The 27,176-nt window shown below is 42.7% G+C and overlaps 1 pseudogene; it reads left to right on the forward strand.

Annotated features, from left to right (window-relative positions):
- Positions 1-24,891: 24,891 nt before the first annotated feature.
- Positions 24,892-26,449, forward strand: LOC119811629 (annotated as a pseudogene).
- Positions 26,450-27,176: the final 727 nt, after the last annotated feature.

Here is a 27,176-nt window from a genome sequence, read left to right on the forward strand (position 1 = left end):
TTAGCCCTGGGTAGGAAATGCCCTTCCAGTGGGCCGGAGAGGGGTACGTGATTGCTTGACTCTGTACCTTGTCTTCAGCTTTGGTTTCGGATGGACAACCCTAGCAGACACTGAACATAGGCACAGGTCATCTGCCCCTGATCATTTATCAGACAGATGGCAGAGCAAGGTAGGTGCTCTCAGGCAAGGTTGGAAAGTTAGCTTTAAGGCAGAGACAAAGTTAAGAGGCATGGCCTCTTAAGGTCTCCTGCACACAAGCTGAAAGGACAGGCAGAAAGCCTTACAGAGGGACAAGGTGGAAGGGACCTGGACAGACCATTTGAAGTAAGAAAATGCAGCTTCAAAAGGAACGAGATGGGTTAGGATGTAGCTCAGTGGCAGAGCGCTTGTATAGCACACACGTGATTCCTGGGTTTGATCTGAAGAACCCCCCAGAGAATGAGAAACTAGTCTTCCCATGACAGTAGAGTGGGAGGCGGCAGGGCAACCTGGAGGAGGATTCCTGAGTTTGAGACCCAGTTGAGCAGCTTAGGAGCAAATTATCCAGGAGTCTTGGCTTCCTCATTTCGTTAATGGGCATCACAACATCCCTGCGAGTTACCTTATGCGGTTGTTAAAAGGTCAATTAAGATAACAGATATGAAAGTGCTTTCCGAGTGAAGTAAGGGCTGTGTAAATGTGAGCTGTTATCACCGTTGTCTTTCTTTCTAGGCAAGTACCTGCTTTGTGAGCCTGGACAAGTTCCTACAGGGGAACAGAGAAGAACACTGGCTACGGGACTTGCCCAGCTGTGGGGGCAGCCTGCAGAGGAATTTAATTTAGAACTCAGCCCCCCTCTGGCTGGTATCTCACTTGTCCCTGGCTGACTTGGTGAAAAGGTTTGTGGTTGCCCCAGGAGGCCCCTCTTCTCGGGTTCTCAGATTCTGCCCTGCAGCGGGGTCTACCAGCTGACTGGGGAGAAGATCCACTCACTGACTTTGCCTTCTCTGGCAATAAGGCAAGTCTAGCAGCCAATAAATCAGGACTTCATAAACATTGTCAAAACCCAATCACTCCAAGGCAAACACGTCATTTCCCTGATAGATTAGCTCCACAATGTTAAGCTGAGTAAAGTCTGCGCTATCTGAATGATCTAGATGAACAGGGACAGTAAATCCACAAGCCTGGGTCCAACACCCCCAGAGGATGCTCGAAACTTCAGATTCTACATGTATGTATCTGTGTTAGGGTTTAATATAAACTACGGCACATAAGAGATGAACAACCACGAATAATAAAACAGAACTTCAATAACATATAGTAACAATTATTGTTTCAAACTAACAAATTGCTTATTTCTGGAATTATCCATTCCATGTTTTTAGACAGAGGTTTGCCACAGGTAAGCGATGCAGGGGAGGACTGGCTGCAGGAAGCAGGCAGTGTTGCCTACAGGAAGAAGGGGTTCTCCATGCATGACTGGTCTTGGCTTTTAAGACCCTCTGGTCTGAAGGGCCTAGCGGCCTGTGGCCTGGGAACTGAAAAACGCATGTTCAAGAGGAAGGCACTGGTGTTAACAGGGACACTAGAAGTGGGCCCCACCTTTTCTGGCCTTCCCTCTGAAGGAGAAGGAAGGAGGAAGTGGGAGGAGAAGGAGGAGGGGAAGGAAGGGGCCTGGGAAACATAAAGAAAAAAAAAAGAAGTGCTTAATAAGACGGAGGAAGTAGGGGAAGGAGGAGAAAGCAGTGGAACACAGCCTGCCTTGGCAACCAGGGAGAACAAAGTAGCCATTTGCTCACTGAGGGTGCCCCCGGAGGGACCTTTCCCTAGACCACACAGCACCCACTCCTCTATGTCGCTAGCCTTTCTGGAAGATGCGGGGCCTTCCGAGCAGGGCCTGCCTTCTCTGGCAGCAGACAAAAGGCCATTTCTGAGTTACACAGAAAATGTGTTACTTTGCCAGAGGGTCGGGTAAGGGCTGCCCGGGCCATTCCTGGCCCAGCGTAGCGCTGGCGGAGGGGGCCTGTCAGTCACTAGGAGCCCAGCGTGAAAGGGGCCCCTTGTCAACTTCCCCTGCCTTTGAAGTGACTGGGATGGAGGTGCTCAATTAAAAGCCCATCAGTCTGTAAGTAAATCAACGCCTATCAGGCTTGTCACATCAAACAAACGATTATTACCCCAGCCCGCCCACCCCATTAATCTGGCTGTTCCCTCTTGACGGCTCAGGGTCAGGGCGGTGTAAATCCTGTACTGGATTCCAGCCACCTGGATCGGGATGAAAGCCTTGGTACTCTCAGGCATTTCCCAGGGCCCCTGGAGGGAGTGCAGGGGAGGCTCAAGGGGTGGTGAGTCTCGAAAAGACGCGGCTATGGGAGGAGACACAAGACAACCGGAAGATAGAGTGGGAGAGATGAAAGGTTACTCTAAGGGATCCCAGAGCGCGCGTGTTGAGACACCGCTGTAAAAACTCAACTCGAGGTGTTCCATATGACATTTTTTGGACCTTAGGTTCTGAGTCCAGAGTCAGAGAGTAGATTCAAGATCAAGGTGACTTTCTTCACTTCTCCTCACGGGTTTCTTGGTGAAGGGAAAGAAAGATGGTGGAACGGATACAGGAAAGAGACCAGGATGCCTCTCTTTCGAGTCAGGCATGATAACTGGCTTGGGCAGGACCCAAGGTAATATGAACAGGACACATTGGACCAGTGGTTCTCAACCTTCCTAACGCTGCATCCTTTTAATACAGTTCCCTCAACCATAACCTTAATTGATACTCCATAGCTGTAATTTTGTTACTGTTATGAATCCTAATATAAATATCTGATATGCAGGACATCTGACATGTGACCCATGTGAGAAGGTCCAAAGGGGTAAGACCCACAGGTTGAGAACTACTGCATTAGGCACTAGTCACAAGTTCAGACAGTCTGCCCAAGTCCCCGAGTGACACGTTGTTCTCGCGAAGCTCTCCGAGGTTCTGTGTGCTGGTTTGTGGTTTCTTTCCGCACCAGGGACCAAGCTCGTGGCTATCCCCACCGCAGACTAAAGAAAATGTGGGTAGGGAGAAAGGGACACATGCAGTTTGAAAGAGGGTCAAGCCGTGAAGGGGACTGTGAGGGAGGAACTTCACCATGTTGCCTGCAAAGACAAGGCAGATTAACATGGGGAAGGAAGCTCCTGGTACCTTTCCAAAAGGCGGACTCAGAGATGCCCCCACTGACTTGTGATAGTCCCTGTGTAAAGATGGCAGCTGCTTGCTTGTCCACTTCTAGAAGAGTAACTCCCTAAAGAAAGTGAGGTGAGAACTGAAGCAGAGGACCCAGGAGGGAAAGGTTTTTGGCTCACTTGACGGCATATTGTATTCAATTCTGTGTGAAAAATTCTTGAAGTAACTGGAAACATTTTTGTTTCTGTCTCTCTGAGGTGGTTTAGAATTGTCTATGGCGAATCCTGCAGATAGGCTGTGTCAGTCAGCTTGTTGCTGCTGTGACAAAATAGCCCGGGCAAACGATGATTTGTTTGGTTCATAGTTTCAGAGGTTTCTGCTCATAGTCACTGGGCCCTATTGTTCGGGACGTTTGTGACAAAGCAAATCAGGAGCCATGGTGGCTGTAAAGCAAATAAACAGAGGGAAGAGACCAGTCTTACTACACCCTTCAGGAGCATGCCTTCAGTGATGTAGTTTTCCTCTACCAGGCCCCATCTCTTAAAGATTCTGCCACCTCCAAAGAGTGCCATGAGCTGGTGGCCAACCCTTTGTCCATGGGTCTTTGTGAGGGATTTAAAACCCCAAGTCACAACACAGACCACCACCCCAACTGCGTGTGTGGGCTTTCTCTCAGATCCTCTAAGGAGCCAGTTGCCTGTCATGCCAATGTGAACTAATTTGTCCTGTCATCAGTACCCAGCAGTGCCCAGTGCCTTTGTTATCTACGTTGATAGACATGTTGGGGTGTTTCCTAGAGGTGAGGAGGGATCGCGTGTAAATGCAGCTGCACATTGTTCCCTAAGCATTGACCCCACTTTACCTTTGTGAGGATTTTATATTTAGTGGACACATAGAACCTGCAGGCCCCTTTCTTTCTTTCTTTCTTTCTTTCTTTCTTTCTTTCTTTCTTTCTTTCTTTCTTTCTTTCTCTCTCTCTCTCTCTCTCTCTCTCTCTCTCTCTCTCTCTCTCTCCCCCTCCCTCCTTCCCTCCTTCCCTCCCTCCCTCCCTCCCTCCCTTCCTTCCTTTCTTTTTTTTTCTCTTTGGTTTTTCGAGACCGGGTTTCTCTGTAGCTTTGGAGCCTGTCCTGGAACTAGCTCTTGTAGACCAGGCTGGCCTCGAACTCACAGAGCCCCTTTCTAAATCTTTGGAATAAAGCAGCGAGTATATTGCATGGGAGTCCTTGCAAAGAACCTGCATGTCTGACCCTTCTTTATCATGTGCACACTCATTAGGCAGCTAGTTGCAGAACATCTCCGCCTCTAAGTCATTTGTGCAAGGAGACAAAGCAGAATTGGAAAGGCATGTGTCCTCCTAGAAAACAAGCCACTGCTGTGGAATATTTAACTACGGAAAGGTGTGCTATGTTTGTTTATGTTGCGGAACATTGCTTTCACTGTGTAAAAGGGTATTGCCTTTGTTTACGCTGCAATGGTTTAATTATGTAAAGATGAGTTGCTGTCTCACCTTGCCTGCCTAAGGCACCTTATTGGTCTAATAAAAAGCTCACTGGCTTGTGGCTAGGCAGTGGAGGGATAGGAGGGGCTGGCAGGCAGAGAGAATAAATAGAAGAGGAGAGAAGAATGTGGGGAATGAGAGAGAAGAGAGAAGGGGGGGAAGATGCCTGAGGTCAGTCAACCAGGCAGCTGCCAGCCAGCCTTTCACATGAAGCAGGAAAGTAGGCCATATAGGATAAAAGAAAGGTAAAAGCTCCTCCCCGAAGCAAAACACAGACGAAGAGAAACAGGTTAATTTAGGTTATAAGAGCTAGTGGGACGAGCATAAGATGAGGCTAAGCATTCATAACTAGTATTAGATCACCGCGTCTTTATTTGGGGGCTGGTTGGTGGCCCGAAAGAAAGCCTGGTACGGGTCACAGCTAATGACATCTAACTTGGAGCATTGAGTGGTAGGCACCGTATGCTGGGGAAGGGTGAGACAGAGAGTTCAGAGAGAAGATAATTTATTCAGGTTCTTCTTGGTGAAGGTCTAGAATTAAGCACAGTATTTGCCGTTGGATCATGTCAGGTTTTTTAATATGCTCTATAATATGGTACCGTGTGGGCTTAATGCCTGTTGTTACTGGCTGTAATGACAATATAATTCATTGCCATTGTAATCTCAGCCACATCACACAATCCCTTCCTCTATCAAGCAGGTGTGTTTAACACCAGGAACTCTATTCCAGGTCTCCCCAGAGGTCCAGGTTATGGCTGAGAACTCATAGACATGGGAGTTGTGTTTCTTATGAGGTAAATGGGGCAGAAGCTCTGAACCCAGGCTGCATTTCAAAAGCAAGCTTCCAAAGCTGCCTCTACCGCTCGCCCGCTGTGAGGCCACGGGCGAATCACTTGAACTCCCTGTGTGTGTTTCCCCATCTGTTAAATTGGGGTGATAACAGCCCTGGCCTCATAGGGTTATATGACAATTAAATGCGTGTAAATCATTCTCAACTACAGATAGTGTGTACTCAACAATGCCTGTTAGGATTACTGCTGAACCCATTGAAGGAGAGATGCTAGGAAGGCACAGACATGAGCATGTCCTCTTGCATCTTAGCATCAGTGAGTCATTTACATTCATTTTATTTTAAAATTCTTTCCTTATCTTTATGTGTATAGATGTGTTGCCTGAATGCACATCTGTGTACCGTGTGTGTGTGGAGGCCAGAAGAGGGCATCGGATATTCTAGAACTGGAGTTACAGGTGATCATGAGCTCCCATGGGGGAGCTGAGAATAAAACCTAGATCCTCCGGGAGAGCAGTCAGCACTATCAATCTCTGAGCCAGCTCTCCTGCCCCTAATTTTGATTTTAAGTTTCTCAGCATTTGTAAACATTTAAAAGTTCTTTTTTTTTACTAAAATTATGTGTTTATTAATATTTAATGTAATGTTAAAAGGTCTATGTATTGTCCATGTGAGTTTAAAACTCTGTGTGTGTGGTTCTGGTCTTTCTTCCAGAAATAGCCATTATCTTGTATTTGTACTTTTTTTTTTTAAATTTGCTTTTGCTTTTTAGGAAAACTTTAAAATTTAAGCATAGCATACATAATAACACATGGAAATCTTAAGTGTACAGGTTGCTTAATTTTAATAAATTGTACAATTATGGGAGCACACCTGGATGAGACACAATATCATGTATACTCCATAAGCCTTCCCCCCACCCCTCCCCAATCTCCCCATGTTCTTAAGGTGATTCTGACCTGGCTTATGTCACCATAAATTAGTTTGGGGATTATATCGATTTTAACTATTAAGTATGTATTCTTGTTTTTGCCTGAAAAAGTATTTTTTTGGGAGGACAGGGTATTACAAATCTCAGGTGAGTCTTCAAATTGTCGTGTAGCTAAGGATGACCTTGAACTTCTGAGTCTCCTGCCTTCACCCCCCAAGCACCAGGCTAACAGGCGCATACCACAACAGCTTGTAGGTGGTGCCGGTGAGCAAACCCAGGGCTTCTAGGGTTATTGGCAAGTACTCTGGCAACTGAACCACACTGCTAGCCCCATCCACCACAGTCCACATTCTGTTTGCAAGGTCCTGTGTTGTTATACGCATCTCTAGCCCACTCATTTCCATGGTAGGGTAGGTATTCAATTGTGTGAATGACTCTCACGACTTACAAATTTGCTCAGCCCTTGGTGAACCCTTGTACTGTGTCCCTTTTCTGACTGTTATCAGTACAACCACTGTGGGCTTCCTTGCCTACACCCTTTGGTACATACATGTGTTTCGTTCTTCCTTTTCTCTCTGTTTAGAAACAAGGTCTTGCTGTGTAGCCCCCGCTGGGCTCAAAGCATTACATTTCCTCTACTGCCTTGCAAGTAACCACAGTTGCTGCAAGTTAATCCACACAGCAGCCATGTCTTGTATGGAAGTCAGCCTTTCACAGCCTCCCTCCATATCCACAGGCCCTTATGGTTTTTTTTTCTACTCTCTCTTCTGCAATGTTCTCTGAGCCTTGGGTGGTAGAAAGCTGATATCTACATGACCCATCACAAGCACTCAGAGTGATTTAAACTGGGCACTTTGACCAGTCATGTGTCTCTTCGTTAACTACTGTCCATCACAAAAGGGAACTTCTCTGAGCCAAGTTGAGAGCAGGACAAATCTGTGTTTATACCTATGGGTATGTAGTATAGATTAATCTTAACACATACTTATTGAAAGTGAAGTTTAGTCAAAATTTTGGTGGTCGTTTTTGGTAGGTGTAGTGGGCTATATATTTCTTACACGTTTTAACAATTTTTTTTTTGTGAGTATGACGTGAGTGTGTATATGTAAGTTTGCATGTGTGTGCCCCAGGCATCCATCCTCACCTTCCGCCTTGTTTGAGACAAGATTCCTCATGGTGCTCATCGCTGCATAAGCTGGGCTATAGCTGGCTGATGAGCTTCTGTTGCTTCTCCCGTCTCTGCCTCCCATATCCTGGAAGGAACATGCTGGGATCACAAACAGATATTTTTCTTTCTTTCTTTCTTTCTTTCTTTCTTTCTTTCTTTCTTTCTTTCTTTCTTTCTTTCTTTCTTTCTATCTATTTATATTTTTCTCTGCTCCCTTCCCTTCCTCTCCCCTCCCCTTCTTCTTGCTCCCATGGTCCCCATGTTCCCAATTTACTCAGGAGATCTTGTCTTTTTCCACTTCCCATGTAGATTAGATTCATGTATGTCTCTCTTAGGGTCCTCGTTATTGTCTAGGTTCTCTGGGATTGTGAATTGTAGGCTGGTTTTCTTTGCTTTCTGTCTTGGGAATCCCAGAGATCTTTTCAACCAATAACCAATAGGTAAGTACCCACCGCTGGCATGAGCATTTTTTACTTAATAGTGTAAGGCTTTTGGGAACAGCTTTAATTCACCCACACTGGCTTCCTTCATTCAAATGTTTTTTTTTTAAATTAAAAGTTATTTACTATTATTACGTGTGTGTGTGCATGTGTATGCATGCTAAAGCACACACGTGGAGGTCAGAGAACAAATTTATGGAGTCACTTCTTTCCTTCCACCCTTACATAGATCTCAGGGCTCAACCTGCGCTCGCCCGGTTAGCACAGCAAGGACCTTTATTTACTGTGTCATCTCGCTTCCCTTTGTCCTGGTCACTGTTCAGTCACTGTGAAGAGACACCGCGACCACAGCGACTCTTACAACAGAAAGCTTTGAAGTGGGGGCTTGGTTAGTGTCCAGGGTTTAGTCCACTGTCATCATCGCAGGGAGCGTGGAGGCACACAGGGTGCTGGTGCAGCAGCTGACCTGCAGACCAAGAGAGAGACCCCAAAGCCTGCCCTAAGTGACACACTTCCTCCAATGAGGCCACACCTCCTAATCTTTTTCAAATAGTGCCATTCCATGGTGACTAAACATTGAAATATACATAAGCCCATGGGGGCCATTCATATTCAAGACATCACACAACCAAATAGTTTTTCCCCCAAATTTTATTTTATTTTTTTTTTGGTTTTTTAATTCAGGGTTTCTCTATGTATCCCTGGCTATCCTAGAACTTGCTGTGTAGACCAAGCTGGTCTCAAACACAGGGATCCACCTGTCACTGCCTCCTAAGTGCTGGGATTACGGAGGTGAACCACCACGCCTGGCTCAAATTTTATTTTTTTTAATTAACCAATTAATTAACAATTGGTTACCAAGTATCAGGTTTCCTTATGGCTTTTTCTTTGAATTTATTTCATGAATGTATACAAGTGTATGTGGGCATGCATGTATCATGGCACATGACACATATGTGGAGGTCAGAGGACAACTTTCAAGAGGTTCCCCCCCCCTTTTTTTTTTTTTACCATGCAGGCTCTTTGAGATTGAACCTCAAGTCATCAGACTTGTCAGTAAGCAGCTTTACCCACTGAGCAATCCTGCCAGCCACCTTTTCACAGCCCTTGTTTTGACGGGGCCTTTCCCCTCCCCCTCCTCCTGCCTCCTTCCGGTTTACACTCTCAGTTCCCAGAGGTCTGCCTTCCACTTCCATATGGTTGGATGTTTTGGTTTGTCTGTTTGTTTTTATCTCCCCCACATACCCTTAAGGCCCTCTTTTCCACTCTCCTGGGCCACTTTCTAGTTTCCTGACCTCTTCTGACCTCTACGTGCACTGACTTCCATATAATGCACATATACAAGAATTATAAGCCAAGATTGGTGTATAAGGGAGAATATGTGGTGTTTCTTGCTGAGTGTAGGTGACCTCACTGAATATAAGTTTTTTTCAATTCTATTGATTTTTCTTGAAAATTTTAGTTTTTCTTTATGGTTGAGTAAAATTTACAGAATGTCTTTGAGATACAGTTTTCATTGTCAGTTGTGAGTTTGGGGGTGTAGCTTACTTATGGTGCATTTGTCCAGAATGCACAAGACCCTAGGTGTGATATCCCAGAACTACAAAATAAAACATGCATTTTGTATTTTGTGTGTGTGTGTGTGTGTGTACATGTAAACCACGCTGTCTGGTTTACACAGCGCTGGGAATTGCTCCTGAGACTTTGGGCATGCTAAGCAAGCATTCTACCAAGTGAGATACCCCTCCTCTCACACTGAATTACTTAAATTCTTTAAATTTTACTTAACTACATTAAAAAAAAAAAAACTCCAGATGTTCTGGTGTGTTATACTCCCTTAGTTCTGTTGGTTTTTGCTTTCTGTATTTTGAGACTATGTTATTAGGTCTATACACATTTAGAATTGCTCTGTTTTTCTGTTGAGATGCCCACCCAGGGACTCACCTGCACTGGTTTACTCTGTCTGATACACACCTAGCGCCACCAGCTTTCTTCTCGTTGGGGATTGTTTGCTGTATCTTTACCATCCTTTTAGCTCCACCCCTTTTCCAGTTATCTGTTTGTACATAACAAATCACCCCAACAAGCATTTTGTTACACTTGCAGGTTTTATGGGACAGTGAATTGGACACAACAGAATACAGGCCTCTTGTTGTTTTATGACATCTGAAACCTTGGTTGGAAAGACTCGGATGATTTGGAGCTCAAATAACTGTCTGGAGACGTCTTTATTCATGTCTGTCACCTGGAGTTGGATAACGTGATGTGGAACCCAGCTATGGTATTGACTGGAATGCCTGCATATGGCCTCTCCATATGGTTTTGGCTTCCTTATAACATGACAGTCTTGGTAGTCAGGTCTCTTAAACAGTGGCCCAGACTGCTAAGAGTGATGTTTCATGGCACAAAGTGTGCACTGTATTATAATAATTCATGCTTATAATCTTGAATTATAATAATGTATGCTTATAATCTTGCCTCCAAAGCCAGTGCTGTTTTCGTCATTCTTTGTGGGTTGAAGGAACAAACAGGCTCAGACTGGTGCAGACAGGTGGGCCCGACTCTTACTGAGAGATGTGCCAAAGGGTTTGTGGTTATGCTGTATAAACCGCTCCATGGCTCTCCTCATGCCTAAGGTGTTGCTTGGAAACACCCAATAGTTAGATTTTTATAATTTTTATCTAGCTTTATAATTTATTCTAAAAACTGAATTGCATTTTAATTAATTAGTAAATTAAGTGTGTGTATGTGGTGTGTGTATGTGTAGGTGAATGTATGCAATGTTGTGTGGACAACTTCTGTGAGTCAATTAACATTGTGGATCCTGGGGATTGAAGTTAGGTCATCAGTCTTGGTGGAAAGAACCTTTATCAACTGACCCTTTACACTGGCTCAGTCTTTGTTTTTTAACCGAAGTCTTTGGTCCATTTATATTTAGAGCAACCATGGAGATTATAATTTAAATCTATCATCCTATACTTTTTACTTATTCCAAGTGATTTTTGTTAATTTTGCTCTCATTTCCTGCTTTGGAACTATTATGCAAATTGCCCCCTTTCCCTAATCTAGTTGCTTTTTTGGTACATTTTTCAATTATTCTCTAGGATGGTTCTGTAATCTCTGAGTTATTGGTGTACAGAGACTGAACTAATCTGTATTGTTTTAGTGTATGTGCTGCTGAAGTGAGCACAATAATCATGCAAGAGATTCCTATGTCTGCTGTTACTTCATTATAAACTACCTTACGTGTACTTACACCACATCCTGAACAATTCAAGAGCCTGACACCACATGCCCTCCACTTACCTGGCCCTGATTTTTTGTGCTATTTTGAGCATAGATCTCATATATCTCATTCTGTGTATCTTCATCTTCATAAGGTACTATATTTTATGCACTAAATAACAATTTAAATTTGCCCATAAATTTTACCTTCTGGTATTGCTTAGTCCTGTATTCATTTCTGCGTATTCCTTTGGGATCTTCTAACTCCCCCCCAAATGCTCCTGGCATTTTTTTATGTGTCTATGCTAAATTCTGTTTTCATTTCCTGGAAATGTCTTTGTCATGCCTTCCATGTTGAGGGATATTGTCACTGACCATAGAATTTTAAGTTTTATTTTTTAGATTATTTTAGTGATTCTCTAACTCTCCTGGTCCCACTTTTTTCCTCTGCTACTTATTTTCAGTTTTAATTACTCCTCTCTCTTTTTTTTTTTTTTGGTTTTTCGAGACAGGGTTTCTCTGTGGCTTGGAGCCTGTCCTGGAACTAGCTCTGTAGACCAGGCTGGTCTCGAACTCACAGAGATCCATCCGCCTGCCTCTGCCTCCCGAGTGCTGGGATTAAAGGCGTGCGCCACCATCGCCCGGCTTAATTACTCCTCTTTTGAAACAGTTTGCTTCCTCCTTCAGCTGCCTTTAGGACTTTCCTCTTGGTTTTTCATTTTTAGTAGATTTTCCCACAATGTATACTGCTGTAGTAATTTTATATTTATCTTCAATGGGCTTTATAAGTTTTCAAAAATTATGTAATGTTATTTTATTCTGCCTTTTATCATTTTTGGAAGATTCCTAGCTAGAATTTCTTTAAAATTCTCTTTCTCCTCCATCTGAGAACCAGGCACAAATATGTTCGATGATTTTTACCATGTATCTTCTATTCTTGAGAAAACCTTTCCTTGTTTAAAAAAAACCTGAATGCCTAATTTACTTTGAATTACTCTATTCTGTTTTTAATCTCAGTAAATACTCTAGGATTTCTATTTCACGTTTTTTAAAATTAGACTACAGTTCTGTTGTAAAACTGTACCTTCTTTATTTTCTTAAACACACCAACGCTAGTTTAAAGTCTGTTGGATAATTTCAATAATGTCTTTGCTGTTCTTTTCTTATCTGCTTCCCCCCTCTCTGTTTTTAGTCATTCGATCATACTTATTAGCATGTCTGGTAAATTTCAGTTGAACTCAGGCACTGTGTACAAAAAGCTGTGGTCTTTGGATGATGTATCTTTGTTTCCTCCCAACTATTAAAGGCTGGGGTGTGCTTATGGGTAAAGGGCTTGCTTAGGATGCTCGAGGCCCTGGGTTCAGGACAAAACAAAAGATTATTTAATTTTCTTATGTTAGGGAGTAGGAGTGGTCAAGTCATCCCTTTGCTGCCAAGGGTGACTAGGAGCTTTGTTAGGGTGATACGTATTTCCTTGTTCCTACTCTTGGAAATCTCAGGGATAGTGGATGTAACTCATTTCTAGACAAGCAAATTTTCTGGGCTCTCAACTCAAATTCCGAAGTTCTGTTAGATCACGTCCCATCTGATGGCCTTGAACTTTAACCTCTGACTTTCTAGCTTTGCCTTCATTCTGTTTTATGCCACATCAGGCTGTGACAAGGGACCCAGAAGAGAGGCCAGTGACAAAAGCATGGTTGACCTCAAATTTCTTCCCTTTGTGCTCTTGGTCCCATCAGTTCTACCAAAGTTTGTTGCTTGCAGATGTTTATATGCTGTTGTCCTGTACATTTAATTTAATCATTATAATTATCAGTGAAGGATTTGTCTAATATCCTTTAATTAAATAAAAGTTTTTTGTTAGCTGGATGTAGTGGCACACGTCTTTAATCCCAGAACTCAGGAGGCAGAGGCAGGTGGATCTCTGAGTTCAAGGCAAGCCTGGTCTCTCTCTCTCTCTCTCTCTCTCTCTCTCTTTTTCTATCTATATCTATATATATACATATACACACACATATGTTTTTGTTTACCACCTGAATGTATTTTTATATAAGCGCTTTTCTTGCTTTGAGATTTAAAAAAAACTGTATCATCTTGCTGTACTAGTTTTGCATGTCGGGAGAACAACTTACCAATTTAGAGGCTTAAGACAATAAATACTTACCGCACAACATTTTGTGGATTACAAGTCTGGAATTATCTCAGTGATACAGTTTTGGCTTAGGATCTCTCATGAAGCCAAGCTATCAGGAGGTCATCTGAAGGCTGAAGAAGAGGCTTTCCCTCTGGGCTCTCACATGTGTCTGGAAAGTTCTCCTGGGTATTGGCAGGAAGGCTAACTCTTCTCTGTGTGAGTGTCTCCCAAGTTTACTCTGAGAAGTCATCTACCACCTTTTACTATGGCTTGTCATAGAGAAGCAAGTCATTGACTGTTGCTCTCCAAGTTAGGAAGGATGGGGTGCTGAAGAATTTATGTGTGTATTTTTTTTTTAGAACAATCACCTACAGTAAGTGGATTTCTTTTTTCACTGACCATTGTTTCTAAGCTTTATTAGTGTTGTTGCAAGTAGCTATGATTCATGTATATCTTTTACTACTTTAGTATTATACAGGGTGAATGGACCAAAACTGCATTTCTTTCACTGTCTTGATGATGACCGTTTGGTTTGTTAGAATCTTTTTCTTTTTGAGGCAGGATCCTGATATATAATAGCACAGGCTGGTCTTAAACTTACTATCTGGCTCAATTTCTCTAAAGCTGTGGCTACAGACATAAACCACTACACTTGGCCCAAGAAACATTTTTAAAAGCCATTCATATTAAGTTTCTTTAAGAAAATACAGTGTATTTTGATCATATTCACCCCAATTCTCCTTAGTTCCTCTGAACTTAGCCACTCCATCTCCTTATTCCCCCAACATCATGTCTTCTTTATATTTTTAAATGTAATAATCCATTGACTCCAGTTTGTGCTTTCCATATAATTCTGGGTGTGAGTTCATCTACTGGAGTGTGGGTGATCTACCAAGGTGTCATATACTTTTTAATTCTTTTATTATTTTTTCTTGAAAATTTTTGTATAATACATTTTGATTACGTTTTTGTATCCCCCTCAGCTCCCCCCAGATTCCCCAGCTCCCTACCCATTCAGCTTTATGCCCTTTTTGCTCTTTCAACAAACAACAAACAAAAGAGACAAAACCAAAAAACAAGAATGTGACCCCTTATAAAACCACAAAACAAAAATCAAAGTAAACAAGATAAAACCACTAAGACCAAAAATTTTTTTAAAAAGCCAAAATAAAGCAAAATGAGATGAAAAGTTCACAAAATTTCCATTGAATTCATTTTGTGTTGGCCAACTATTCTTGGGCATGGGGCCTGCCCTGGAATATGTTCCGATATACGCAGTGACACTCCACTGTAGAAAACCTGGACTTTCCTTTTGTCTTAGGCTTTCAATTGCTTCTATGAAACACCATGGCCAAAAAGCAAGCTGGGGGAGGAAAGGGTTTATTTGTATTACATTTTCAGATCATAGTCCGTCACTGGAGGAAGTCAGAATAGGAATTCAAGTGGGGCTTGAACCTCGAGGCAAGAGCTGATGCAGAGACCATGGAGGAGAGCTGCTTACTGGTTTGCTTCCCCTGATTTGCTCACCCACGGTGGGCTGGGCCTTCCCCCGTTGATCACTAGTTGAGAAAATGCCCTACACCTGGAACTCATGGAGGCATTTCCTCAACTGAGGCTCCTTTCTCTCTGATGACTCTAGCTTGTGTCAAGTTGACACAGAAAACCAGCCGATACACCTTTGCCAGCAGGTACCAGTTGCAGGTAGCTTCTTGGTTAGGAGTGGGAGCCAGTGTTCACTTCCCCCTCTCACTTCTAGGACTCAGCCTGGCTCAAACCTGTGCCGGTCTTATCAGGGCTGACAGTCTCTGTGAGCACATGCTCATCAATCCTGTGGTGTCCTTAACATCTTCCATCACTTCCGGCTCTTACATCCTTTCTGCCTCCTTTCCCACATGGATCCTTGAACTTTGCAGGGAGATGACCCAAACATCCGATTTAGGACTGAATGTTCCAAAGTCTTCCACCTTCTGCACAGCTGTGGTCTCTGTGGATTCCCATCTACTGAAAGGAGAAACTTCTCTGGTGTGGGCTGAGTGAGGCACTGGTGCATGGGTACGGCAGTATGTCATCAGGAATCAGTTTGCTATGGTGTTCCCTTCTCAGGACAATATTATTAGTTTTTCTCCTAGGCCCATGACCCATCTAGTCTCAGGTTCTCGGCTGCTTTAGCAGTGTCTGGTATGGGTTTCATATCAGACCAGAAAGTGGTTGGTTTCTCCCATAACATTTATGCCGCTATTGTACCAGCAGCGTATCTTGTATAGAGTGGATTTCTGTGTATGCATAGAATATATATGTATGTATGTATGTATATATATATATATATATATTTTTTTTTTTAAACAGGGTCTCTCTACATAGTCCTGACTGTCCTTGAACTCACTATGTAGAATAGGCTGGCCTCAAACTCACAAAGATCCATCTGCCTCTGCCTCCCAGTGCTGGGATTAAAGGCATGTGCAGCCATACCTAGTTCCATTTGGTTTTTCAAATGACCTTTAATGTTAGCTGTCCCTCTTTGTATTCCTTCTTTTACCTTTCTCTCCCATCCTCCACCCCATGTAATCATCCTTTTCTAGTTTCCCTTTAGCGCTCCATAGCACTGCATTCTATTTCCCCTTTCTTGGGAGATTCTTTCCTTCCTCCGGTCCAATACTAGGTATCTAACCTCTGTGGTTACTCATATTGTAGCCACATTCAAAAACTTAAAATATAACAGTCACATATATGAGAAAACATGGACTATTTGTTTTTTTGTGTCTGAGTTACCTCACTCAGGATGATTTCTTATAACTACATCCATTTACCTACGAACTTCATAATTTGTTTTTAAACAACCAAATGATATTTCATTTGTTGATGGGCATCCAGACTGTTTCCAATTTCTGGCTGTTATGAGTAGAACAGAAACTAACATGCTTGAGTAAGTGTCTCTCTAGTAGGATGTAGTTCTTTGAATATATGCCCAAGAGTGGTACATCTGGATCTTGAGATCTCTTTCCAGCTTCCTGAGCAGCCACCACACTGATTTTCATAGTGACTGTACAAGTTTGCACTCCCACCAGCAATGGGCAAGTGTTTCCCTTACTTCACATCATAGTCATCATGAGCTGTCTGTCATTTGTTTTATTGACCTTGGCTATTCTGACTGGTGTAGGATGAAATTCCAAAGTAGTTTTATTTGCGTCTCCCTGATGGCTAAGGATGTTGAACATTTCTTTAAGTGTTTCTCAACCATTTGTGTTTTATTTTCTGAGGATTCTCTTTTTAGTTATGTGTCCCATTTTTAAATGGGTTATTAATTTTCTTGATGTTCAGGGTTTTTTTTTTAGTTCTTTATGTATTCTAGATACTAACCCTCTGTCAGATATATAATTGGTAAAGATCTTTCCCCATTCTATAGGCTGCCACTTGCCTGAATGATGGTGTCCTTGGCCTTGCAGAAGCTGTTCATGGGTGATTAATTGCTGGGCTTTGTGCCTGTGCTATCAGTGTCTTGTCCAGAAAGTCTTTTTGTTTGAACCAATCTATTCCCCATGTTCTCTTCTATAAGAGTCTGAGTATCTTATTTCATGTTGAGGTCCTTGATCCATTTGGAGTTGAGTTTTGTTCAGGGTGATACAGATGGATCTCTTCATTCCTCTACATGCAGCCACACAGTTTGACGAGCACCATTTGTTGAAGATGCTGTCTTTTCTCCAGTGTGTGTTTTTGAATAGTTACATCCTTTTAAAAAATGGGTTTTTCTGCCTCTAGAAGCCTTTCACTTTCTGTAGGTACTCAGGAGAGAGGGCTCATGAACCCCTTTCACTCACTGATAGAATGTTGGTTGGCTTGTTGTTGTATAGGCAACCACAGCCACTGTGAATTATTGAGTGCAGTGGCCCTGAAGACCAGTGTTACAGAAGACCTTGTTTTGTTCTGGTCCTTTCAGACCTCTGGGACTTACATCTTTCCAATTCTATTACTGCCCTGTGCTGTGTCTGTCTGCCTGTCTTTCTTTCTGTCTGTCTTTCTTTCTTTCTGTCTGTCTTTCTCTCTCTCTCTCTCTCTCTCTCTCTCTCTCTCTCTCTCTCTCTCTCTCTCTCCTCTCTCTCTCTCTCTCTCTCTCTCTCTCTCTCTCTCTCTCTCTCTCTCTCTCTCTCTCTCTCTGTGTGTGTGTGTGTGTGTGTGTGTGTTAATCACACTATACTTTACAAAGAAGCTTCTCTGATGAGGTCTGCATCTCCTGGATGAAGTCCACTTGATCACGATTGATGATCTTTTTGTCATAATCTTGAATTTAGTTTGTGAGCGTTTTATTGAGATTTTTGCATCTATGTTCATCAGGAATATTGCCTTTAAGTCTCTCTCTCTCTCTCTCTCTCTCTCTCTCTCTCCCTCTCTCTCTCTCCCTCTATCTCTATCTTTTGGTTTGGTCTTTGGCTTTGATATTAGGTTAATACTGGTTTCAAAAAAAGAATTTTGAAGAATGCTTTTCTTTTGTGTTTTATATGTAATACTTTGAGGAATATTGTTGCTAATTCTTCTCTGATGATTTTGATGGTCTAGTGGGGTTTGGTACTGAGTCTATCTGGCCCTGGGCTTGTCTGTACTTCCTTCTTTCTTTCCTTCCTTCCTTCCTTCCCCCCTCCCTCCCTCCCTCCCTCCCTCCCTCCCTCCCTCCCTTCCTTCCTCCCTTCCTTCCATTCCTTTAATTCCTTCCATAATTCCCTCCTTTCTTCCTACTATTACTTCCTTCCTTTTATTCTTTTCTTTAGTTCCTTCCTTTTATTCCTTCTTCCTTTCTTTTCTAAGTTAGGAGATTTTTGTTTACTGTTTCTATGCCATTGCTTGATACGATTATATTTAAATGATTAATTCATCTTGATTCAACTTTTGTAGGTCATATACATCCAGAAATAAATCCATTTCTTTTAGATTTTTTTAGTTTTGTGCAATATAGATTTTTAAAGTATGTCCTTATGATTCTCTGAAGTTCCCAAGTATCTGTTGTAAGATCTCCTTTTTAATCTTTACATGGTTAATTTTGTTTCATTAGCTATGTTTTTCGTTTAATTTGTCTAAAGGTTTGTCAGTCTCATTGATGTTTTCAAAGAACCCACTCTTCATTTCATTCTTTTCATTGTATTATTTTTTCCATTTCTAGTTCATTATGTTCAGTCTAGATTTTGATGAGACTTTCCTGTTCACTGATTTTGGGTGTTGTTCGTTCTTGTTTTCTAAAGCCTTCAGGTGCACCATTAAGTTATTAATTTGAGATCTCTTGAAATTTTTGCTGTGGGGAGATGGAAAGATTTCTCAGTGGTTAAGAGCGTTGGCTATTTCTCTAGAGGTTCTGGGTTTGATTACCAAAGGACACATTGTGAGTCACAGCTGTCTGCAACTCTGGATTTTTGGATTCCACACCCTCTTCTGGTCTCTATGGTACCAGGCATGCACATGGTACACAGGCATGAGTGCAGGTCTCATACATATAAATTAAATAAACACTCATATATATATATATATATATATATATAATTAAAATTAAAACAGACCTTTTTTGATGTAGGCATTTAGTGCTGTAGTCTTTCCTATAGACTGTCTTCGTTGTGCCCCATAGGTCCCTTGTGTTTTCCATCTTATTGGAGAGGCTTTCCACTGAAGTTTTTATTGGGATCGAGTTTTTCATTTCCGACATCATCTCAGTTTGGGTTTTCTTCAGCAATTCTGTCACTATTTTCATTTCTTGAATTGACTGCATTTTAATCATCTCTTTGTTTTGTTTTCATGGAGTATATTCATGTATTATTTGAGTTATTTGAACATACTTATAATAATTCTTTTGAATTTTTTTTTGGCCTTCCAAGTCATTTCATTATGTGGGTGCCATTATTAGAGGGTTATCAGCGATCTGTGGAACAGGCATGTTGTCTGAGTGTTTCCGTGGTTTCTGTGCTGGGCCTTCTGTATCTGTAGCTAGTTTATCGGTTGATTGTTCTTTCTTTTGTGTGTTTTGTTTTAAATTCTAGACACCTTTGGTTTTTTTTTTTTTGTCCTTCAGAGCTGGGGTTTGCAGTGTTAGGCGGAGGACTAAGTCCTAGTAGGACTGCTTTGTACTTTCCTCTTTGGGACTCTTATTTAGGGCCAGAGGCTCTATTTCTAGATTTTCTTTGAGGGTCAGATAATGACCTATGGTAGCCAGGACTTCCTCCCTTTCTCTTGGGTTTCTCTGTGATTTGAAGGAGCTGTCCATGGGCCTCTGTCCCTACCTAGACTCAGATGGCATCCTCACCTTGGTTTCTCAGTTGCCACTGCAACTACTGGGAGATGTGGAATTCTCAGACACCTGTGGGCCTAACCAGACGTTGAATCCCAAGTTAAATCAGGATTTGAACACTTATATCTGGCTCTACAGCTCCTTTGATACTGTAAAAACACTAATAGGCCTTACCTCAGTTTAGGACTGGTCTAGCCTCTTGGTCTGCAATTGTTGGAACTGCTGAGAAACAGTGAAAGGGTTTCAAATAACCAATTCTGTGGTTTTTGATCTTATCTAATAAACTGGTGCAATGTTCTTAGACATGCTTGCAGTGGACCATTTCAATGGCGTAAGTAAACACAATGTTCCCTTACTCTGTACCTTAAAGAAACCCAAGAGGATATCAATGCTTCATTTGTCATCGCTTTGGCCATACGAGTGAGTAGCTGACCTCACACTGGGTACCCGAAAGCTGAGAGCCAAACAGGCTCCCTGATTCCCTATGGAGTGAATTGGAGGCAACATGATCAGAGAGGATATGTGTATTCTTTCCCCAGAATCCATGAATGAGACTGGAATGAAAACACAAGAAGTTAGAGCTGGTGTGTGCTTTCTTTACAGTCTCACAGGAAACAATTCTAGCTCCCAAACCCAAGTTCATCAATAGTCACTGGCTGTTTTGCTGGAGGCTGTGCCTCTGCAGTGGAAACTGTGAGGAGCAGAGAACATAAAAGTGCATTCAGGTGGATCTGGGCTTGAATCTTGACCTTGGCACAGTAGATTTTTACAGTGATCTTAGGGGAGGTTCTTTCATTTTCCCAGCTGCAAGATGGTCATGCTAGTACCTTCCTTACTAGGTGGTATTTATCCGGTCACATTAAAGATCATAGGACAAGTGCAGACAATATCACATCCTCAGTTTGTATCCTTATCAATACTATGTGGGAAAGTTTTGTTTGTTTTTTTTGTTTTGTTTTTTTTTTTTTTTTTTGGTTTTTAGTGGGAAAGTTTTGGATACAAGGATGGCTCTGGGTATCTCAAGAGGTCCCCAATCTTTGCTATTTTGCTGTTGGCTGTGGCCAGCTTGTGTCCCTGTACAAATTATTAAGGGGTTGACATTTCCATAGGCGCAGTACAGTAGAGGGTTTTCCTCAAACAGTGAAGAGAAGAGGTAATTCATAGATGGAGACTGCTCATTCATTTCCCGGCCACCCAGATCTGAATAATCACATAGAAACTATATTAATTACAATACTGTTTGGCCAATAGTTTAGGCATAATTTTAGTTAGCTCTTATATCTTAAATTAACCTATTTCCATTACTCTATGTTTTGCTATGAGGCTGTGGCCTACCAGTAAGGTTCTGGCTGGCGTCTGGCATCTTTCTCCTTTGGCAGCTACTTGACATAGCATCTCCTCAACTCTGACTACTTTCTCTCTCTCTCTCTCTCTGTTCAGATTTCTCACCTGGATTTACTCTACTAAGCCATTGGCTGAAACAGCTTCTTTAATAACCAATGGCAATAAAACATATTCATAACATACAGAGGGGACTCCCACATCAGTAATTCTAGTTAGGAATAGGATGGTTGGATAGGGGCATGGTTTACCATAACACACAGCATGAACGGATTCATGTTCCATACAGGAGGAATTATTTAGCTGCTTGCTCCAGGGAAATCCAAACACAGCAGGAGATTTTTCTTTCTTCGGAAGAAGATATTTCAGCTGGGAAAGTATTTCCTTGCAAGAATGAGGACCCATCTTTGTTTTCTAGAACCCACATGAGAAAAGACGGGGATGTAGGCACATACATATAATCCCAGCACAGGAGTCAAGAGACAGGCAGAACCTTGCAGCTTGCTGATCAGCCAGCCTACTTTAAAAGGGTGAGTTCTAGGCCAGTGAAAAACTGGGACTCAGAATAGCAAGTGGAAGGTGCCTTAGAAGTAAAACACAAGATTGTCCTCTGGCTTCCACAAGTATGCACACACATGTGTAGGTGGACCTGCACACACATGCACGCATGCACACACACACACACACACACACACACACACACACACACACACATTTTCTTCAGTGCCGTGGAACTGAAAGTTGTCAATTAATTCTGCTGGCTTACCAATGCAGTCACAGATGGTGTACACATAGGCTGAGGGAGTCTGTTTGGCTCCAAGGGGCCAGGTAGTGATTCACCATTAACTGGCTTTTTTTTTTCTAGTCCAAGAGAGAGGTTCATAGTGCATGGGTCTGATCTGTCAGTATTTTACAAGGTTCCTGGGCAAATGTTAATGAATTAATGTTAAACAGTTACATCTTACATGTGCAGGGCCATGTTAGGTTCTGTGAGGTATATAAAAAGTCATGTGTATGAAGATATATACATGTATGGATACACACACACACACACACCTCCAAGGAGCATTGAGTTTAGCCAGTTCCTGTATACAAGCTTATTATATATGTGAAAGAAACTATAAAACAGGCCATAATGTCATTAAAGATACGCCAGTTAAATTTTATGGGCTCTCAGAAGACAGGAGAAATTACCCACGGGGAGGGTGTGAAGCTGCTGGGCTGGTCTTGGAACCTCTGTCCTCAGCTTTGTCCCTTCCATTCCTCATAGCGCTGACATACAAAGGCGGGGATGACGCAATTCTAAACAGCCGAAACAGCCATTTCAGCACACACCGCATCTTTCAGACCTTGCAGTGATTTCCTATTTCCTATTGCAGCGATTTCAAAGTCCATTCAGAGTGTGATACTCTCTCTACCACCATTCAGGGGATTTCTTCTCTTTTCTTTGGAGCAGGGGTGAAGTGGGAGTCTCAGTGTTCAGAATCTTGACTTCCTCATAGTTTGTGGTTTGTGCATTAAGGACATCCTGTGGGGATGCCCGATATGCAAACATTTTCTTGTTTATGTTTGGGCGGCAGAGGCCTGTCTATGAGTGTGATCCTCGCTTGCCTCTGTCTGGGGCCTCTGGATTTCTGTAATGAGAGGCATCTGGAATTAGGGTGTACAATTTGAGAGATCAAGGCCTTCCCCCACAGGGCCTTTGTTCTAATTTCCATTTACTGATATCCGGACTTGACCAGTTTCAGGCTTGTGTAGGGGCTTAGCTTGCTGACAAAACTGTAGGGAACATAACTCTGACTTAATATTAAGCCCTGACCTTCCCTGGCCCACTGGCATGGCTTCAATTTTATTGATGCCCAGGAGTCTGTATGGAGTTGCTTCTTTAAATCTATATGTCTATTTGTAACCTGGCCCCTGAGTGTCTTCTATAATAGGGGTTATGGTATCCAGCTGCCTATTGGACACCTTCATTATGGACATCCTGGATTTAACATGGCCAAAACAAGATTACTGATATATGTTAAACACACCCTAGGGCTCATAGATGCACTAACATTTACAGTGTCTGTTATATGCTAATCAGTTTAATGGCTTTTAGCTCATTTTGGCATAATTTACATGTATATTACTATGATAGCTGCCTAGCATAGCATGCATGCATATGTAGAGAGTGCATGACTGCCTTGGTTAGCTCAGATACACTTTGCTTTAGGTAGTTAAGGTTTAAAAGAGGCCCTTACATAAGGAAGGTCCCTTGCTTTATAATTGTGGCGGTTTGAATAAGAATGGCCCCATAAACTCATAGATGAATGCTTAGGGAAGGGTACTATTTGAAAGGATTAGGAGGCATGGCCTTGTTGGAGCAGGCGTGGCCTTGTCGGAGAAAGTGTTTCACTGGGAGTGGGGTTTGAGGTTTCGAAAGTCCAAGCCAGGCCCAGTGGCTCTCTCCTCCCTCTGCCTGTGGCTCCAGATGTGGAACAATCAAGCCACTTCTCTGGCACCATGTCTGCCTGCATGATGTCATGCTTCCCATCTTGATAATAATGGACTGAACCTACTGAACTGTAAGCCAGCCCCAATTAAATGCTTTCTTTTATGAGAGTTGTCATGGCTGTGGTGTTTCTTCACAGCAGTAGAGCACTGGCTAAGATAATTACTCTGGCTTCCTGTTCCTTCTGGGTAGGTGCTGATTCAGCTTGACTACTGTCGGAGAGCAATTTCTATCGCTTCCCATGCTGTCCAGAGCCTTAACGAGCATGGGTCACCAACTACGTGCATGAAGATGATCCTGGGTCCTTGTGAACAGGACTGTTTCTTAGATGCTCCCAAACCAGACATTCTGGGTAGAGGGCCCAGAATTATACCCTTTTAAGCAAGTTTCTCAGATTCTTCCTAAGTGCCCTGTGCAGATCACTGCCCAAATCCCTTTTCTCCTTTGGTGTTTTATCTAAAATATTCATGGGAGAGACATTCCAGGGATCCCAGAGGCATGGGTGCTGACTGCATTCGTCGGTCTGCTGTCCTATAACAAACACCTGAGAGAATCGTTTATAGAGAGACAGATTTATTTTGGCTCCTGCTTTTGCAGCTTCAGTCCACGACTGATTGATGCCGTTGCTTTGCGGCTATTGACATATAATAACATCACCGGTAATGATCTCACCGCTGAAGTGCTGGGTAGGATGAAAACTACTTATAGAATAGCCACGGAACAGCAGAAGAAAGGGCTGGGGTTCCACAGTTCCCTCTGACGGCATATCCCCAGGGAGCAAAAGACCTCCTACTATGTCTTAAAGTGTCCATTCCCTCTCAGTGGGATCATCTGGGGACCAAGCCTGTGCCACACGAGCCTTCGGGGAATGCTATCCAAGCCGCAGCACTGACTCCCAGCTGCTCTTTACCATACTGAAGTTGCTACAGGAGTCTCAGGACCTTGTGTGGCCACAGGACCTTGTGTGGCCACATTCAGCGCTACACACATCTTTCCGAACTGTATGATTGATCCCCACTTACCCTTCCCAAAACTACAACCACAACCCAAAATAGTTTCCATCGAAGACCTTATTCAAGATAATGATTTCCCCAGTGATTTTTATCTTGTTGATCTAGGCATAAAATTCAGTACAGCTTGGTGATATTTACATATCATTGTAAGCTGACCAATGTCCAGGTTTGCCTGGGACCTGAAGGATGCAAGAATTTCGGTGCCCAAATCAGGCTCCGGGAACACTAGGATGAGATAGTTACCTAAGCGAGTGAATGTGCTTTATAAATCAGCCTATGAGCTAAAATTAAATGTATTAGCAAATATTAGATTTAAAGTATACATGGGCTGTAAAAACAAGGGAAAGCAGTTTAGAACAAAATGCAGTTTTGAATTAGTCAGATGTGTGGCAAAGCGTCCCACAGCTCACCGTGAAGGATGGAAGTTACTCTCACCCTTGAAAGAAGGCTATGGCATTGGCCGTGCTGTGTGGGCAGCTACTCTTGTCAAATTACATGTGCTTGACAACAGTGGTTGGAACACATTTGGGGTAAGGGATGCTATTTCAGGTCCTGAGAGTGGGATGCTTTTTAAAAGATTTCTTTGTTGTATTCTTTATCTGCAAACATTCTCTGAACAAAATACTGGGTTCACTGTGGCATTTCCATTCTGCGTACCATGTTCTTTTTTTGTACGTCCCGTCAGAGCTGTCCCTTCTCCCATCCTCCACTGGTGTGTGTCCTCTTCCCAGTTTTCTCTCTACTCTCTTACAGAAGAAAAGCCATGCAGTATTTGTCTTTCTGCATTGGCTGATTTCATTCCTCATGATGCTCTCTCGTTCCCTCCATTTCCCCGCAAATGACTTAATTTAACTTTTTCTTCATGGCTGAGTAAAACTCTGCTGTGCATTTTTCTTTTTTGCTTATTTCACAAATTTTTAATTTTTAGTTTTTGGGAGTTCATACAGGGCACTCCACATTTTCCTTATGTATTAAGTTAATGAGCATCGAGGCTGATTCTGTAGCTTGGAAGCTGTGATTATTGCTGCAATAAACATGGAAGTGCAGGTACCTCTGTGGTGTCTTGACTTAGGTTCCTTTAGCTATATTCCCAGGAGTGGTTTAACTGGCTCATATGGTAGGGATGCTGGCCAATCTTTGCCATCAACCTCATACACCTGGAAAGCGGGACCCTCAGTTGAAGGATTATCTTAACCAGACTGTGGGTACATCGGTGGGCAGTTTCTTGATTACTGATTTGATGCAGAGAGTTGTCCCTAGGCAGGTGAGATTTGGATGTTTAAGAAATGTCATTAATCCAGGACAGGCTCTAGAAACTACAGGGAAACCCTGTCTTGAAAAACAAAAAAAAAAAAAAAAAAAAAAAAAAAAAAAAAACAACAAAAAAAGAAATGCATTAAGCCTTTCGCTGCTGCGTCCACAGCCATGAGTATGCTCAGGCTACTCTAGCCTCTAGCGTCCTGCGCTGTGGTAAAAAGAAGGTCTCGTTGGACCCCAATGAGACCAATGAAATTGCCAATGCCAACTCCCGTCAGCAGATCCGGAAGCTGATCAAAGATGGGCTGATCATCCGGAAGCCTGTGACTGTCCATTCCAGGGCTCGATGCCGGAAAAACACTTTGGCTCGACGGAAGGACAGGCATCTGGGCATAGGAAAGCGGAAGGGAACTGCCAATGCCCGAATGCCCGAGAAGGTGACCTGGAGGAGAAGGATGCGGATCCTGCGCCACCTCCTCAGGAGATATCGTGAATCCAAGAAGATTGACCGCCATATGTATTACAGCCATACCTGAAGGTCAAAGGGAATGTCTTCAGAAACAAGCGGATTCTCATGAAGCACATCCACAAGCTGAAGGCAGACAAGGCCCGCAAGAAGCTCCTGGCTGACCAGGCTGAGGCTCGCAGGTCTAAGACCAAGGAAGCAAGAAAGCGCCGGGATGAGCGCCTCCAGGCCAAGAAGGAGGAGATCATCAAGACTCTGTCTAAGGAGGAAGAGACCAAGAAATAGAGCTTCCCTCGAGTCTGTACATAGTGGGCTGCCTGTGGCCTCATGTGGATCAGTCATTAAAATAAAACAAGCTTTAAAAAAAAAAGAAATGTCATTGACTGTAAGCCTAGGAATAAGCCAGTAAGCAGCACTCCTGCATGGCTCCGCCTCCGCTTCTGCAGGAGTTCCTGTCCTGTCTTCCCAAAGTGACAGACTGTGATCTGCAAAGGTAGGCTAAAGACCCCTGCCCCCACCCCCAGTTGCTTTTGGTCAAGGTGTTTATCACAGCAACAGAAGTCAAACTAGGAGAGTAGACCCGATTTGTGTTCATTATATTACTTACTTTTTGAGGGACCTCCATACTGACCTCCAGAGTGGTTGCATAAGGGCTCCTTTCCCCTTACATTCTTGCCAGTATTTCTGTTGTTATTTTCTGGATGGTCCCTGTTCTGACTTGGGTGAGATGGGATCCTCATATAAATTTTACTTGCCTTTCCCGGATGGCTAAGGATCGTGAACCCCTTTTCATATATTCATTGTCTATTTGCATTTCTTCTTTTAAAGGCTGTCGAATTCATTTGCCCATTTATTGATCAGATGACTTGGTCTTTTGATATTTTGGCATTTAGTTTCTGAGTATATAGTCTAGATATCAAACCCTTGCTAAATGTATAGGTGGTAAAGCTTTTCCTCTAAAACTGTAGGATGTCTCCTGGCTCTGTTGTTTCCTTTTATATGTGGAAGCCTT

Source organism: Arvicola amphibius, chromosome 4 (genome assembly GCF_903992535.2).
Source record: "Arvicola amphibius chromosome 4, mArvAmp1.2, whole genome shotgun sequence".
Taxonomy (NCBI): domain Eukaryota; kingdom Metazoa; phylum Chordata; class Mammalia; order Rodentia; family Cricetidae; genus Arvicola; species Arvicola amphibius.